Source organism: Amblyomma maculatum, chromosome 5, assembly GCF_055883805.1.
Source record: "Amblyomma maculatum isolate TAMU_Amacu chromosome 5, ASM5588380v1, whole genome shotgun sequence".
NCBI classification, from domain to species: Eukaryota; Metazoa; Arthropoda; class Arachnida; order Ixodida; family Ixodidae; genus Amblyomma; species Amblyomma maculatum.
In genome coordinates, this window is record NC_139348.1 from 128,494,297 (window position 1) to 128,507,616 (window position 13,320).

A 13,320-nucleotide genomic window follows, 5' to 3' on the forward strand; every position below is an offset into this window, starting at 1 on the left:
AGAAACATATGTTTGCCAGCATCAGTATCTGCTATCTGATATCGCCCCAGTTCTGGTTTATTGATTAAATGCGAAAATCGAGAATCTATTATACTATGCGCGGGCAGGAATTTAGTAAAACTTTATGAATAAGGCAAATTTGTACTCAATACATCAGATTAAACGTGCAAACGCGCTCTTTCCAACAGATTATAAACCAACCTATTATATCGGAAGAAAGTCGCAATTTATTATCAGCATAGTTGTCTGAAAGGGCATAGTGTCCTATAAGTGCACAGTCAAACTTAAAATCGAATGACACCGACTAAAAATTCGTACAATTAGGCAGTTTTCTATTCGTGTGGAGTAGTTCCGTGGTTCATAGTAGTCTGTGAGCCAAAATATACCAAAAATCCCTCGGGCCGTCATCATTACTTTTCAACAAATAATAATAGAGCAGTTTTCTGTTCTCTCTACAAAATCAACTTATCGAAATGAGCAGTATCTTCAAGGTGCCTTACGTTCTGTACTCTCCAGGACATTTTCAATAGCCCGTGTTTGCTTTTGATAATTCCTAAATAACAAACATTCAACTTGGTGCAAGGAAGGAATAATTTTGCTATTATATATTATCAATTCGCCGTTGTAATGCAATGGTTATAGGGCGCTCAGCCATTGTGCCCAAGAACGTGGGATCGAACCCCGGCCGCGGTGGCCGCGGAGGCCAAAAGTAAGGCGCCCGTGTTCTGTGCGACGTCAGTGCACGTTAAAGAACCGCAGGTGATCGAAATTTCCGAAGCCCTTTGAAACGTTAAACCTCACAAATCAAACTAAGCCCATTTTACATTAAAATATATGATGTCGCACACACAACACAGATTATTTTAAATGGGTTCAGAAGTATCTCCACATGGGATGCATAACATTCTGCATGAATTGAAGCAGTAACTTACAGGCTCATTTTGGATGTCGCATGCATCACGTTTCCCATTTATGTTCCTTCCACTCTTTACTTGAAGCTAGGACGATGACCGCTTGATGGCATTTTCTCTGTCCCTATATTATCTCGCCGTCGCTTAACGTCATCGTGCATGCAAAAGGCACAATTCATTAATTGCGCTTGTAATGGAGCAGCAAAACAAGTAGCCCTTACATTCCGGGCATTCTTGATGATAATCCTGATCACTGGTATCAGCATAATCAGGCTCTCCAGCACTGCGATAGGAACGAGCCGGTATTAACGCAACTTGGTAGAGTGTGATCAGGGCTATGCAGAGCGCACCGTTACTCAGCATGTTCGGACTCCTGAAAAACAAAAAGTATCCACTGTTGATGGCTCGCGCTAATGAAATACTGTAGAAAGTGAGAGCCCGAAGATAAAACCGCATAAGAAAACCTGCACACCCCTCTTAAGTATCCCAAGCAGATGGGCCGATATGAGATAACGAGAAATATTGGCTGTTCATGGCCGGCGCTGCCATTTACAATGAGCGGAAATAGATTCGGTACAGGAATCAAGCCTTGCTTCCTTCACTACTCGATGCGAGTAGCAGTAGCAGGGAGGACTAGCTCCTTTACTAGCATGAAGAACTTCATAGCAGTACTGTCAATTCCAAGATTCGTATTAAACTCATTGTCTTAGTTGTGCATCGAAACAGCGGTTAGGAGATTAAGAAGATGATTTTATATCTGTGGATGTAAAAGCCGCCTCAGTGAAAATGTATCTTTCATTGTAATCCTGTGTGTAGTGCGCTCTACAGAGACCATCAATTACTTGCTTACTCTTCCTAAGGAAGCAGCAATTCACTTTTCGTCGCCTCTTCTGCCCGAAGAACTGCGAATTAAATCTCATGCTGCCCTTACTATGGCAAAGTGTCCATCTCATTCAGAAGTGAGGACAAATAATGTTTTTTTACACGTAAGCCCCGAAGTGTTGATCGGCTTTCCGGTTTGACCTCATCTGGAGGCCCTGAGGTTTACGGACAGCTCTCTGTGTATCAACATGGTTTATGATTGTCTACTTCCGGTCCTATTCTCTATTTCGAAAGACTCTCCAAACGCATGATTTTTCACTCTTTTAAATCCCTGCCGACATGCCTATATTATAGGTGTACGTATATTTTGGAAGCCAAAATGATTCTAATTGGTCAGTATGAACGTTCAGTAGAGCTCAGGCTTAGACAACCACAAAGCGAGCGGCCAACTTCATCCTCGAGTGCACTAGCACGCGGTGCAAGTCATTGGCTATAATGATAAAGATTAGCAAACTACAATATATTACAATTTCAATTTAATTACCAGCAGAATAAAGGTTTAGTTCACCGCGTATCTGAGAGCTAAAATCTGGTTGATATTAAACAAAAGCTTTAATGTTGCTTATACAAGTCATTCACTGTGGTTAGTGCAAATATTACCCTACCTAACCTAGCGAGTAAATTGGAAGGTGGTTAGGTATTTGCGATTACTAGCTCGATGTACTAACTACAAGTGCGAATTTGTTTTTTATTTCACTTCCTTTTTTGTCTTTATTCAATCGCGAGCGTATGATAAAGTGGCGATATTTTCTGCGAGCTCACGAAGACTACGCCAAATCGTTCACGTACTCGGACTGCCATGCACCCGATGCATGGTCAAGTACAAGTTAAAGGACACTGGGAGTCAAAAATTTCGGAGCCCTCCACTATGCTTACTAGCGACATACTATGAAACTTGCAAATGCATGTCGTTTTGAGTTGCAGCGCGAAGAGGACGAAACGTCCTAACCCTTCCACTATGGCATCTCTATTGCTAAGTTCAAATTTGTCGACCTACGTGATCTTGGTAGCTGCAAAGGCAGGTGCAAAGGATTAGAACACATAATCTAATATTGTCATGGTGTGTAGATCAGATGTCGCAAGACGACCGTGATGTTTAGTCACTTTGCGAAACGACGATGATAGGGAAGTTGAAACTGCTGTTTTGGTGCTGCACTGATCTTAAGGAAGTGTTCCTGACTAAAGTCTAACACTTGCTGCTCGCGATCACCCAGTAAAAATTTCAGTAACATCAAAATAGTTGTAAAAACAACCACTCAACCATTCACGTAGTAATCAATTATTGGTCTGATCCCGTAGACTTCCTGTCTTTGTAACCTATCTGAGCACTTTTTATCCTGAATCGGCTGCATGCCCACATGCGAATTCGAGACTGTTTTTCTCGCATAATCGTGGCATTCTACAGACGCCTGTCCACCCAAGATATTATGCTGCAGATATCAGAACACATCTGCCCCTCCCGACACTGCAGCACACTACAGCATTGTTCGCCCTAGACCTGCAAAGGGCTATTGACAGTGCCCATTACAATTCTGTATTAGATGCATTACCCAATCTGGAGATAGGGAGCCAACCTACTTTTTTCATGGATCTGACAGCGTAAACTCGGTTCAGCCCCTTCACATCCTCGGCATCTCTACTTGGCAATAAGAGCACCCTAAATGGATCACCGCTATCCATCTTCTTAATTACCATCTATCTCTTATCATGGGTCAAAACCGTCGACAGATCCTAAGCTTCCCCAATATATGCACATGACATCACCCTGAGGATAACCGCAAGTAATCGCCATAGCATGGAAGAGACTGTTCAGGAGGGAATGGTTGTTGTTTCGCGCTTTTCAGCCTCCACAGCCCTCGTTTATACGCCACCAGAACCGAACTCCTCTTATCCCACCCAACCATGCGGAAACACCGCTAATCTTATCATTATAGTCAACGATACTATATCATATTAAGGGCAATGGCATCTTCCATATTCCTCTAATTAACCCGGTCCTGCGCTCGCCGCATTCACGCCGTCAACGGGGTTATATGGGAGGACAGAGCACATGTCCTATACAAAACACTTGCAAACGAACAATATACTACCTTCATGGACGATAAAGAATATCCCCACTGCTCAACCTATGCTATATGCGCGGTATTCGACCGCTTCAGTCATCACACTAGACTCTGTCATGGCCCAAATTTTTGTAAGTGCCCAAGAAGCCGCTAAAGACTTCGAGGTATTCTCATTCACCGCCACTCTTATTCCCAGCTATGCTTAAAATGCCATACAAAATTTACTCGAAGTCCTGTAACATCGCCACGCATAACTTTCTAAGTACCACATCTTAATTACAACGGCTCACACAGCTAGACTGGGTAACGGGTCATTTCGGCAACCACGGTAACGAAACAGCATATTCTGCTGCTCAGTAATACTCGACGGCAACAGATACCGAAAACCCATATAGCGTCTAACTTCGACTGGCCATGTGTGACGACATTGCACTACACCACCGCTCTAGAAGTCCTCACTAGCCTCAAACCCACCAATTCCTAATTACATCACAATAGACAACATGAATGCACATTTGCACCTTTCCCTCCTCAGCAATGCTACATTTTTTAGACTTTTTGTGAATTTTTCTCTACTGAATAATATAACAGTCGATTCTCTGGGACCAGCAATGTACAACTTGCAAAATGTGCGCGTCTTTGAGTCTGGTAACCTATAGGAAATTGAAAAATGCCTGTTCACCTTTTGTGACGTTTGACGCTGAGGGAAACACGTCTTTTCACCCCAAGGAAGACTATATTACAAAAAGCGGCTTTCAACAAAAATAAACTCATAAAAAACGAATCCTCAGAGCTTTTTGGTTAGCGACCAAAAACATAATAAAAAAAATACGGTGCTTAATTTTTTGTAATGTTTCTAAAGCCAGCCTTCCCTAACGCAGCTGCATTTAAAAAGGTCCGTTTTTCACCGCCGATTACTCAGAGAACAATGCGAAAACAGATCAGAAAATTAATTTTAAAAAGAGCATCGCTAATGCTGCTGTTTTATGTTCGTCTATTATAAAATGTTACGCGTTGCAGTCGAAGCAAGATGATGGGCTCTACCTTAACGCACAAAGGAGCAGCATTTGTGTGTACTTTCTTTTGGGTTCACATTAGCCTCACAGAAAGTGAACCAGGAAAACTCGGTGAACTTGAACTTAAGCTTCACCTCTAAGAGTTGAATGAGACATTTTTAGGTTTTGATTGCATCGCCTTCTCACTCAAATTCTGATGGCCTTCAACATCATGACGACATGGTTCTTATGAACGCCCACCCCACTCAGCCTCCACCTGCGTTACTCGGTACTAAGCGTCTTCAGAGCTCTTATGTCGCAATGGCTAATCAGCTTCGCCGTTAGCCTGCGCCTGCGGCTAACTTGTGGTCACTTACATAAGCCCTTCCTCTGGCATCTTGGCGTTTTCGCGCGGTCTTTATATCAACGCTGGTCCGCGCCCGGCTCTCGTCTCTATTTATAGGCTTCATTCAATCGTGGGCGACGCCATGGTCGAGCAGGAGCAGTCACAGATGCAACGTCCGTACTACCTGAAAGCAATTCAAACAAGCAACCCGCACTGGTTGACCACGCCTCCTTCATTGTACAGGCGTCCCGGAAGCCCTTCTTCGCTTGTTTAGGTGCGATGATGATGATTGCGGATTCTAAGAAAACCCATTTACAGCGGGATGCACGAACTCACCTGAAGTGTTGAAAGAGATAAAATACCTTGCACTGCTAGCGCGCACTTTGTTACCTTAGGGCTGTGGCATTGCGGAATTTGCCAAGTGAGCTCCTGATACTGGAGCTCAACTCGCTGTCAACCAAATCGGATGATGAGTATAACAGCACTTTTCTTTTTCTTGGCTACTACAATTTGTTTTATTCTTATGACGTCACTACTTCTTAGCTAAGAGACAAAGTAGCGCATACACTACGCTAACCATTTAACGTGGCTTTTGAAACGTGGTAGCCGGTTGGAATATTGTGATGCTGAATGCTTAAGTGATCGGAGATTTAGCTTTTAGACAGCAATTCAATTCCCAGTTTCAGTCTTATTTCCGAACGGCATTCATTTATATGCGGCTAGGGACGGCTGTATTTCATTTAGAAACATCTTTATTTACTGAGCTTTCTGGGACCATATTGGTGGCCCGACTAATTCAAAGTTCACTGGATATTCCTGGTGCATTGGCCGTCCAAAGATGCCAACGCCAACTGTCATGATCATCGCCGAGCAGACTAGCCTCCCACTTCGTTTCCATAGAGTTTGTAATCTAATGAACTAAGGGGTTTGTATGCGCACGCCGACAGCATTTGGTGTAAGTTAACTAGCTCTCCACTGTGAGGACAATGAGAGCACTGCGTGAAGAATTGTCTATTATACCACTGGTGTAACATAGCAGAACAAAGCTGGCGTAGGGTATGTGTCATCTGTAACCTTCATAGCGTGTTCTCTTTCGCCTTACGAATGGCATTAAGTGGTGTCGGGTATACCTTTCTGGCTGTTCTGTATGGTGCGTGATCGTCGCAATACATCGAGGATGCTATTAGTTCACACAGCCCTCCATGGTCATGAGAGAAAGAGGGATGTCCGGTATCGGACAGCTCAAGCATGCCTATGAGCGGCGTCGTTTGTTTCTGGTGGTTCCAGGTGACCACAGAACAAGATTATTATTTTTTTCTATTTACTAATACCTGACTTAGTGAAGGCTTAGCCTGAACTGGCAACCATAACCTATTAATTATTCCGCTGTTTAACTTGCGATAGGTAGTGTATGAATGGCGTTGGGATTAGATGCTACAGCTAAGATAATAGCTGCCTCCTTTGTGTGAGTGCATGGGGTTAGATGTTTTCTCCGAGGCGCCGTTGGTAAGCTTTCCTGAAGAAGTTCAGACTGCAATTGTCATCTCTCCATTCTTTAGTCCTGCTGGGTCCACGTGTAGGATATCCGACTGCTCGTCCCATTTCTTCCTCAAGGCTTCCACTTCTATTTCTCCTTCCACTTTCTCCTTTTATTATTAGATGGGGGATTAATATTGAACACATTGAGCTACACGTTAATGCGTTTCCGCACATCGCCTAGTACCTCTTCCGTCTGGTCTGCCTTATATGGCCGATTAATATGAAATCTTTTAGCGTTCCCTTCCCGATTTTGTGAGGGCGAGTCTGTACTCGATTGAATCCAGTTGGTTAATGTCAAACGGTAAACAGGATGGCTGTCGTGGTATTCTCCAGTTGACTGTTGCTTCACCTTTGTCAGCCTGGACGAAGTTATTTAGCAGGAAGTCTGAAGCAACACAGTGCGGTACATGAACAGTTGGTTGGGCCCATAGCCGTTACGGCTACTGATGGGTTCAATTACAAAACAAGCAAAATATTACGGCAGACTTTAAAAAACAACTTCAAATTTAATGCACACAATCTTATTTATTCCTACATTTCCGTGAAAATTAGATACTGTTTTAAGGATGCTGAAAAGTCATATTTTTCTTTAACTTTATTTGAGACTTCATTCCACACATGGGCTCCACTATATTCTAGGAATCTCCGCCCCTACACGATATAACAAAGTGGTAAATTAAACATTCGTTATTTTCAGCTCTTGTTGTCGTTGGCAATCTAAATAAACTAAGTTGCAAGGGGTTGACAGTTTTTATTACAGTTTTTACTATTTCCCCTATCTTCAGTTTATATGCTATTGATAGCGGTAGGATACGAAGCTGCTGAAAAGTGGCCTACTGGGGTCTGTACTGTTTGAATAAGTTGTCACACGAATAGCTCGTTTTTTAAGGCGACGAACAGCATCTAAGTATGTTTTATATGTTCAGACCCATATTTCCAGGCAATAGGATAATTGGCCGCTCAGAAAGGTGAAATACAGAATGCGTAAAATTGGAAGGCCAAAGCAGTCCCGGGTCCTTAGTAAAATATGACAACCGTAGGGTAAGTGGTAGCAAATATTATTAATTTGTTCTTTCCAGTGCATATTAGACGCGATCAGGACACGCGATGGGGACCCTCAGCATATTACTGTTGTCGATAGTTCGAGATATGTATTGGTAGTTCATGTTATTTATGCGTGAGTGAATCACGGTGTACTTTATTTTCTCGGTATTAAGGGTTATTCGATTAATTTTAAACCGCTGTGAAACCTCACTAAGCTCTACATTATTTATTCAGTTAGCTACCTTTAGGTTTCCAACTGTAAAACGTATAGCAGTGTCATTGGCATATATTATAGCTTTTGAATATTTAGGCGTTGTTGGAAGACCAACAATATAGCACGGAATCCTGTGGCATAGCTAGATTAATGCTTTGCGGTAATAAGGTTGAATTGTTCATGATAACATAGTGTTTCTGTTCTGAAAATACCTCTTAAATGTCCAGTTCTGACTCTGGCCTCTTTCCCTTCATACAGGTTCCTGAGGAGACAGATGAGGTGAAATGGAACTCCCATCTCTTGGAGAGCTTGCCACGATCTGCTGTGATCTACGCAGTAAAACGCGTTCACATAATCAATAAAGGAGAAGTAGATAGGTTTCTGGAACTCTCTTGCTTTTTCCACGATCCAGCGAAGGTTGGCAATCTGGTCTCTAGTTCCTCTGCCCTTGCGAAACCCAGCTTGCACGTCCGGAAGCTCCCGATTCACATACTTCTGCAGTCAACCTTGGTCTTACCTTACCTTACCTTAGCGATTACCTTAGTAAATACCTGATACGTAACAGACAGTAACCTGATTGGTCTGTAATTTTTAAGGTCCTTAGCGTCCCCTTTCTTATGAATGAGGATAATGTTTACGTTCTTCCATGGTTCCGGTACCGTCGACGACACCAGGCACTGCGTATACAGGGTGGCCAGTTTTTCTAGCACGATATGCCCCCGTCCTTCAACAAATTTATAGTTTTCTCATCCTCTCCAGGTGCTTTCTCCCTTTTCATAGTTTCTATTGCTTTCTTAATCTCGTCCTTTGTCACAGGTGGAACGTCTGACTGTTTTCCCCTACCGCCAATCTCATTACGGTCCTGATTACTTTGGCTACTGTAGAGATCAGTATAGAACTCCTTAGCTACTTTGACTATCCTATCCATATTCGGGATAACATTGCCCGCCTTGTTCCAATTAGGACATACATCTGGTTTTTTTCCCATACCCAATTTCTTCACCGCTTTAAGGCTTCCCCCGTTCTTTACTGCATGCTCAATTTTCTGCATTTTATACTTCCTTATGTCGGCCACTATGCGCTTATTGATTAGTTTTGATATCTCTACCAATTCTAACTGGTCTGTTGGATTGGCAGCTACTCTGGCGTTTTTTAATAAAATCTTTCGTCTCCTTAGACAGCTAACCTGTACACTATCTAACTATGCGACCGCCTACTTCTACAGCGACTAAGTAATATCTCTTAAATTATTGTCCATTTCTTCTAAGGTAATGTCGCCATCCTGAATTAGAGCTGAATATCTATTCTGTAGCGAGATCCCGAACTCTTCTGCCCTCCCCCTCACCACTCATTCGTTGATGGACTTCTTTTTTACTAATCTGTTGCGTTTCTTCTTCAGATTTAGACTAATTCAAGACCTCACCATCCTGTGTTCACTGCATAGCACTTTCCCGATAACCTCTACATCTTGAATAATGGTGGGGGTTGAGTACAGTATGAAGTAGATTTCATTTTTAGTCTCCCGTTAGGACGTTTCCATGTTCATTTTCGGTCCTTCCGTTTGCTGAAGAAGGTGTTCATGATTCTTAAGTTATTGCGCTCAGCACATTCTTCAATTAACTCCCCACTGCAATTCCTAAACCAATGCCATAATCACCTACTGCCTGGCCTCCTGCCTGCTTTTTGCCTACCTTGGCATTGGAGTCGCCCATCAGTAATATATACGGCGTCTTTACTTTTCGAATTGCAGATCCTACATCTTCGCAGAAGCTTTCAACTGCCTGGTCATCATAATTACATGTAGGTGCATAGGCCTGTATAACCTTCAGTTTATACCGCTTATTAGGCCTAATTACGATGCCTGCCACCCTCTCATTATTACTAAAGAATTTATGTATATTACCCGCTATATACTTATTGACAAGGAAATCTACTCCAAGTTCTCGGCTCTACAGTAAACCTCGATAACACAGTACTTGCCCATCCTTCAGTAAAGTATATGCATCATTCGGCCTCCTAACCTCCCTAAGCCCTATGACATCCCATTTCATACCCTCTAGTTCATCTAAGAGCACTGATAAACTAGCTTCACTAGCTAGGGTTCTAGCGTCAAACGTTGCCAGGGTCAGTTTCTAATGGCGGCCTGTCACCGCAGGCCGCCTTTGGCAGGTCATCGTTGGGGGCAGGTCACCGGCGCCTAATTACCGCGGGGGCTAGGCTGCCACCAACCGGTAGCCGTGCTAGCCACCTTGTATCTGTTGTAGGCCGTCATTGACTTGCCAGCGCTTCGGTTGTGGACGATGGCTTTTGCGACACGCGAAACTCTCTCCCTCTTCGTTTTCTTTAGTCTCTATTTTCCTTTCTGTCCGCACGATACAGCGGAGGTGGTTCTGATACAGAGCCAGTAGCAGACCTTTGCATTTTTCTTTCATTCCTCCTACAGTCACTGCAAAAACAACTGTAAAGTTTTTTTTTTGAAAGACAGAAATTTTCTGGCCGCTGTCCTGCCAGAAACTTTCGGTTCTGCAATATTTTCTTTTTGTAATTTTTCTGTCATTTTACAGTTTTTTCTGTTAGCAACTAATAGAAAATTTCTGTAAATCGACAGAATTGTTCTGTCATGCGGCGTTTTCGGTTTTCATTTTTTTCTGCACAGTTTAAAGTGTGGTGCAAATATATCTTTCTTTACTCATCTTTCATTTCACTTTACCTGCTTGTAACAACAAAACTGCGTTAAGCACCAACTTCTTCAATGAACACCAATTCTAAGGCGAAAGCCTTGCCAACCCCATCTCAGGAATATCACTCGACGCTGGCAATACTCGATGGCACCTATAAAGTTGGCCGCGGAATAGTCGTTGCCTAGCCACCAAAAAGAGGCAAGTGAAAAATGCGTAACAGTTGTTGCTGTTGTTGCTGTGGGAAGAAGGAAAGGAAAATGCACGGGTCTGCTACTGGATCTGTAGCTGCGCCACCTCCGCTGCCTCGTGCAGACAGAGAGAGAAAATAGAGAAGAAAGAAAAAAAGGGGAGGGAAAGACGCGCGCCGCACCAGCCGTTGTCCACCACCTATGTGGCGGCGGGCCCAATGATGGGCTACAAAGATAAAACGTCGGTGGCTGGCTAGCGCACGTAGACTTCTCACGTTTGCGTACGTAACTCTATACGCACGTGAAACTAAAACTGTTTATTCTTTCAAATCGAAATTGTTACGCAGCCGTTCGTCGGACAGCGCCTTCGGGGTTGTCATATCATTTCGCTTTCTATTCTGCATTTACCTACCTTTCAAGTGAAAATCAGTTTGCGATAGAAGATAGAACAGACGACAAAATATATCAAATAGTTTGCCTTCCATGAAGGTTTCGACTGGAAAAGAAAAAATTAGTTTTTTTCTTGAATGTATTTCGGTCATTGAAGTAGAACAGATATTCTCTGTACGGGGAGAGAAATTTTCTTTAAAGATACCTGTAATTTCACTCAATTTTGTACAGCTCAAATCAATTTGGTGCATGCACAGTTCAGTAGAAGGTCGAGCATAACAGCGTCGCATGTCTGGAGCAGGTAGGTACGGCTGCGAAGCTCCGCATTGCGCACATGGCGGGGTTTTAAGGCGAAAGCTAGAGTTACTGTATATGCTAGCAACTCTAGCGAAAGCCTTTAATGCCTCATGTTTGTGAACTGAAGCTGTCGGCAGAAGCTGCCGGCAGAGGGTGTCACACTTTCGAGGGAGATAGTTAAGGTTGGTTGGCGGGGTTTAACATCCCAAAGCGCCTCAGGCTATGAGAGACGCCGTAGTGAAAAATTAAAGAAATAAACATTGTGTCCTCCGGGAATCTAACCTCGATTCCTTGGATCCCTAGCCTAGCGCTATAGTGCCTAGAATATAGGCACTATACTAGCGCTTTTCCATATGCGCCATGCACCGAACCATGAAACGTTTATACTAATTCCACTTGTCTACCATGATTATAGCGGGATTACGCGAGTGAATGATACTGCGCGTCTTTAATGTCCTAACTTAGATGCATTCAATGAATTTCTTCTGTTCGACAAGCGGTGCGCCCTCTACCACCACGATTATTCATGACGTCACCAGGCAATTCATGCATAGACGAAGCTCACAACGCTGGCAGTCCGATCGAGGCGTCTGTGCGACGCATTTCATTTCACGCTTCCTCGAACGCCGTATCACAGCAAACAGAAGCGGACCCAGATTTCTAGTAGGCGTTTGTACAGCAAGCATCAGCGGCATTTCAAATTGATTTACAGGATAGAAAAGGCACAGTATCCGTCACAATTCTCCCTGGACACATGTACCACGCCGTAAAGCAAGGGCGGAAGTTGAGAGTGAAAGAAGAGATGAAGATAGAACTGCCATAGTGGCGTGCTATAATGGGAGGTTGTGAAGGGTGGCTGTTCCTGGCCCTATTGGGCTGGGACTGTGGGTCAATGCCGCTTGCGCGGGGGCTAGCCAGCCACCGAACTTTTACCTGTTTTAGGCCGTCATTGCACCCGCCATCGCTTAGGTGGTGGACGACGGCTGTTGCGGCGCACGTCTTTCTCTCCCTCTTCTTTTTTTTTTCTCTCTACTTTCTCCCTCTGTCCGCACGAGGCAGCGGAGGTGGCTCAGCTACAGAAGCGAGTAGGAAGCCCATGCACTTTCTTTTCCTTTTTCCTACAGCCACAACAACAACAGCGCTATAATGGCTTTCGCCTCATCGCCCTTTAGTGGACCAAAGTGCCATCTAGAATTTTCTTTTCTGATGCGTGCCTTTTTCGAGCATCGTCCCTTTCTGCGGCTGCTTGGCGTGGGAGGCGTACAGCTGTACATAATGAGGTGCTTCGATTTGCGCGAGCTGACATCCCTGGCTCAGCTTTGAGCGAAGTGCTTACCTCGGCATCCCATAAGACACGTGACTGTATGCGTTTCCTGGCACCCTTCAAGGGCATGACGTCTTCAGATACCACGATTGATGTAGGAGCTCTAAAGACCCATGCAATGTTATCTGAGTTGCTGCTGGTGAGCGCTGAGATGCATGATGCGCTCTGCACACTTCACAATTTAGAAGAGGTCAAGACAGCCTTATTAGAGTCAAAGGAACGCAGGTCAGCGCCTGGGCCTAATGGGCTCCCAGTGGAATTTCATTTCAATTCAAACGAACGCCGATAAGTAAACGATCAGAGGCAAATGATAGGAGTGAAAAGGTAGGCGGTAGCCATTCCCCAGTAAGAGACACCTAAGAGACCCTATATTTTCCATCATCTACTATCCACCAAAACACAGGATTACAGATTTGTGTGCAATAGCGAATGACTTGTAAATACAG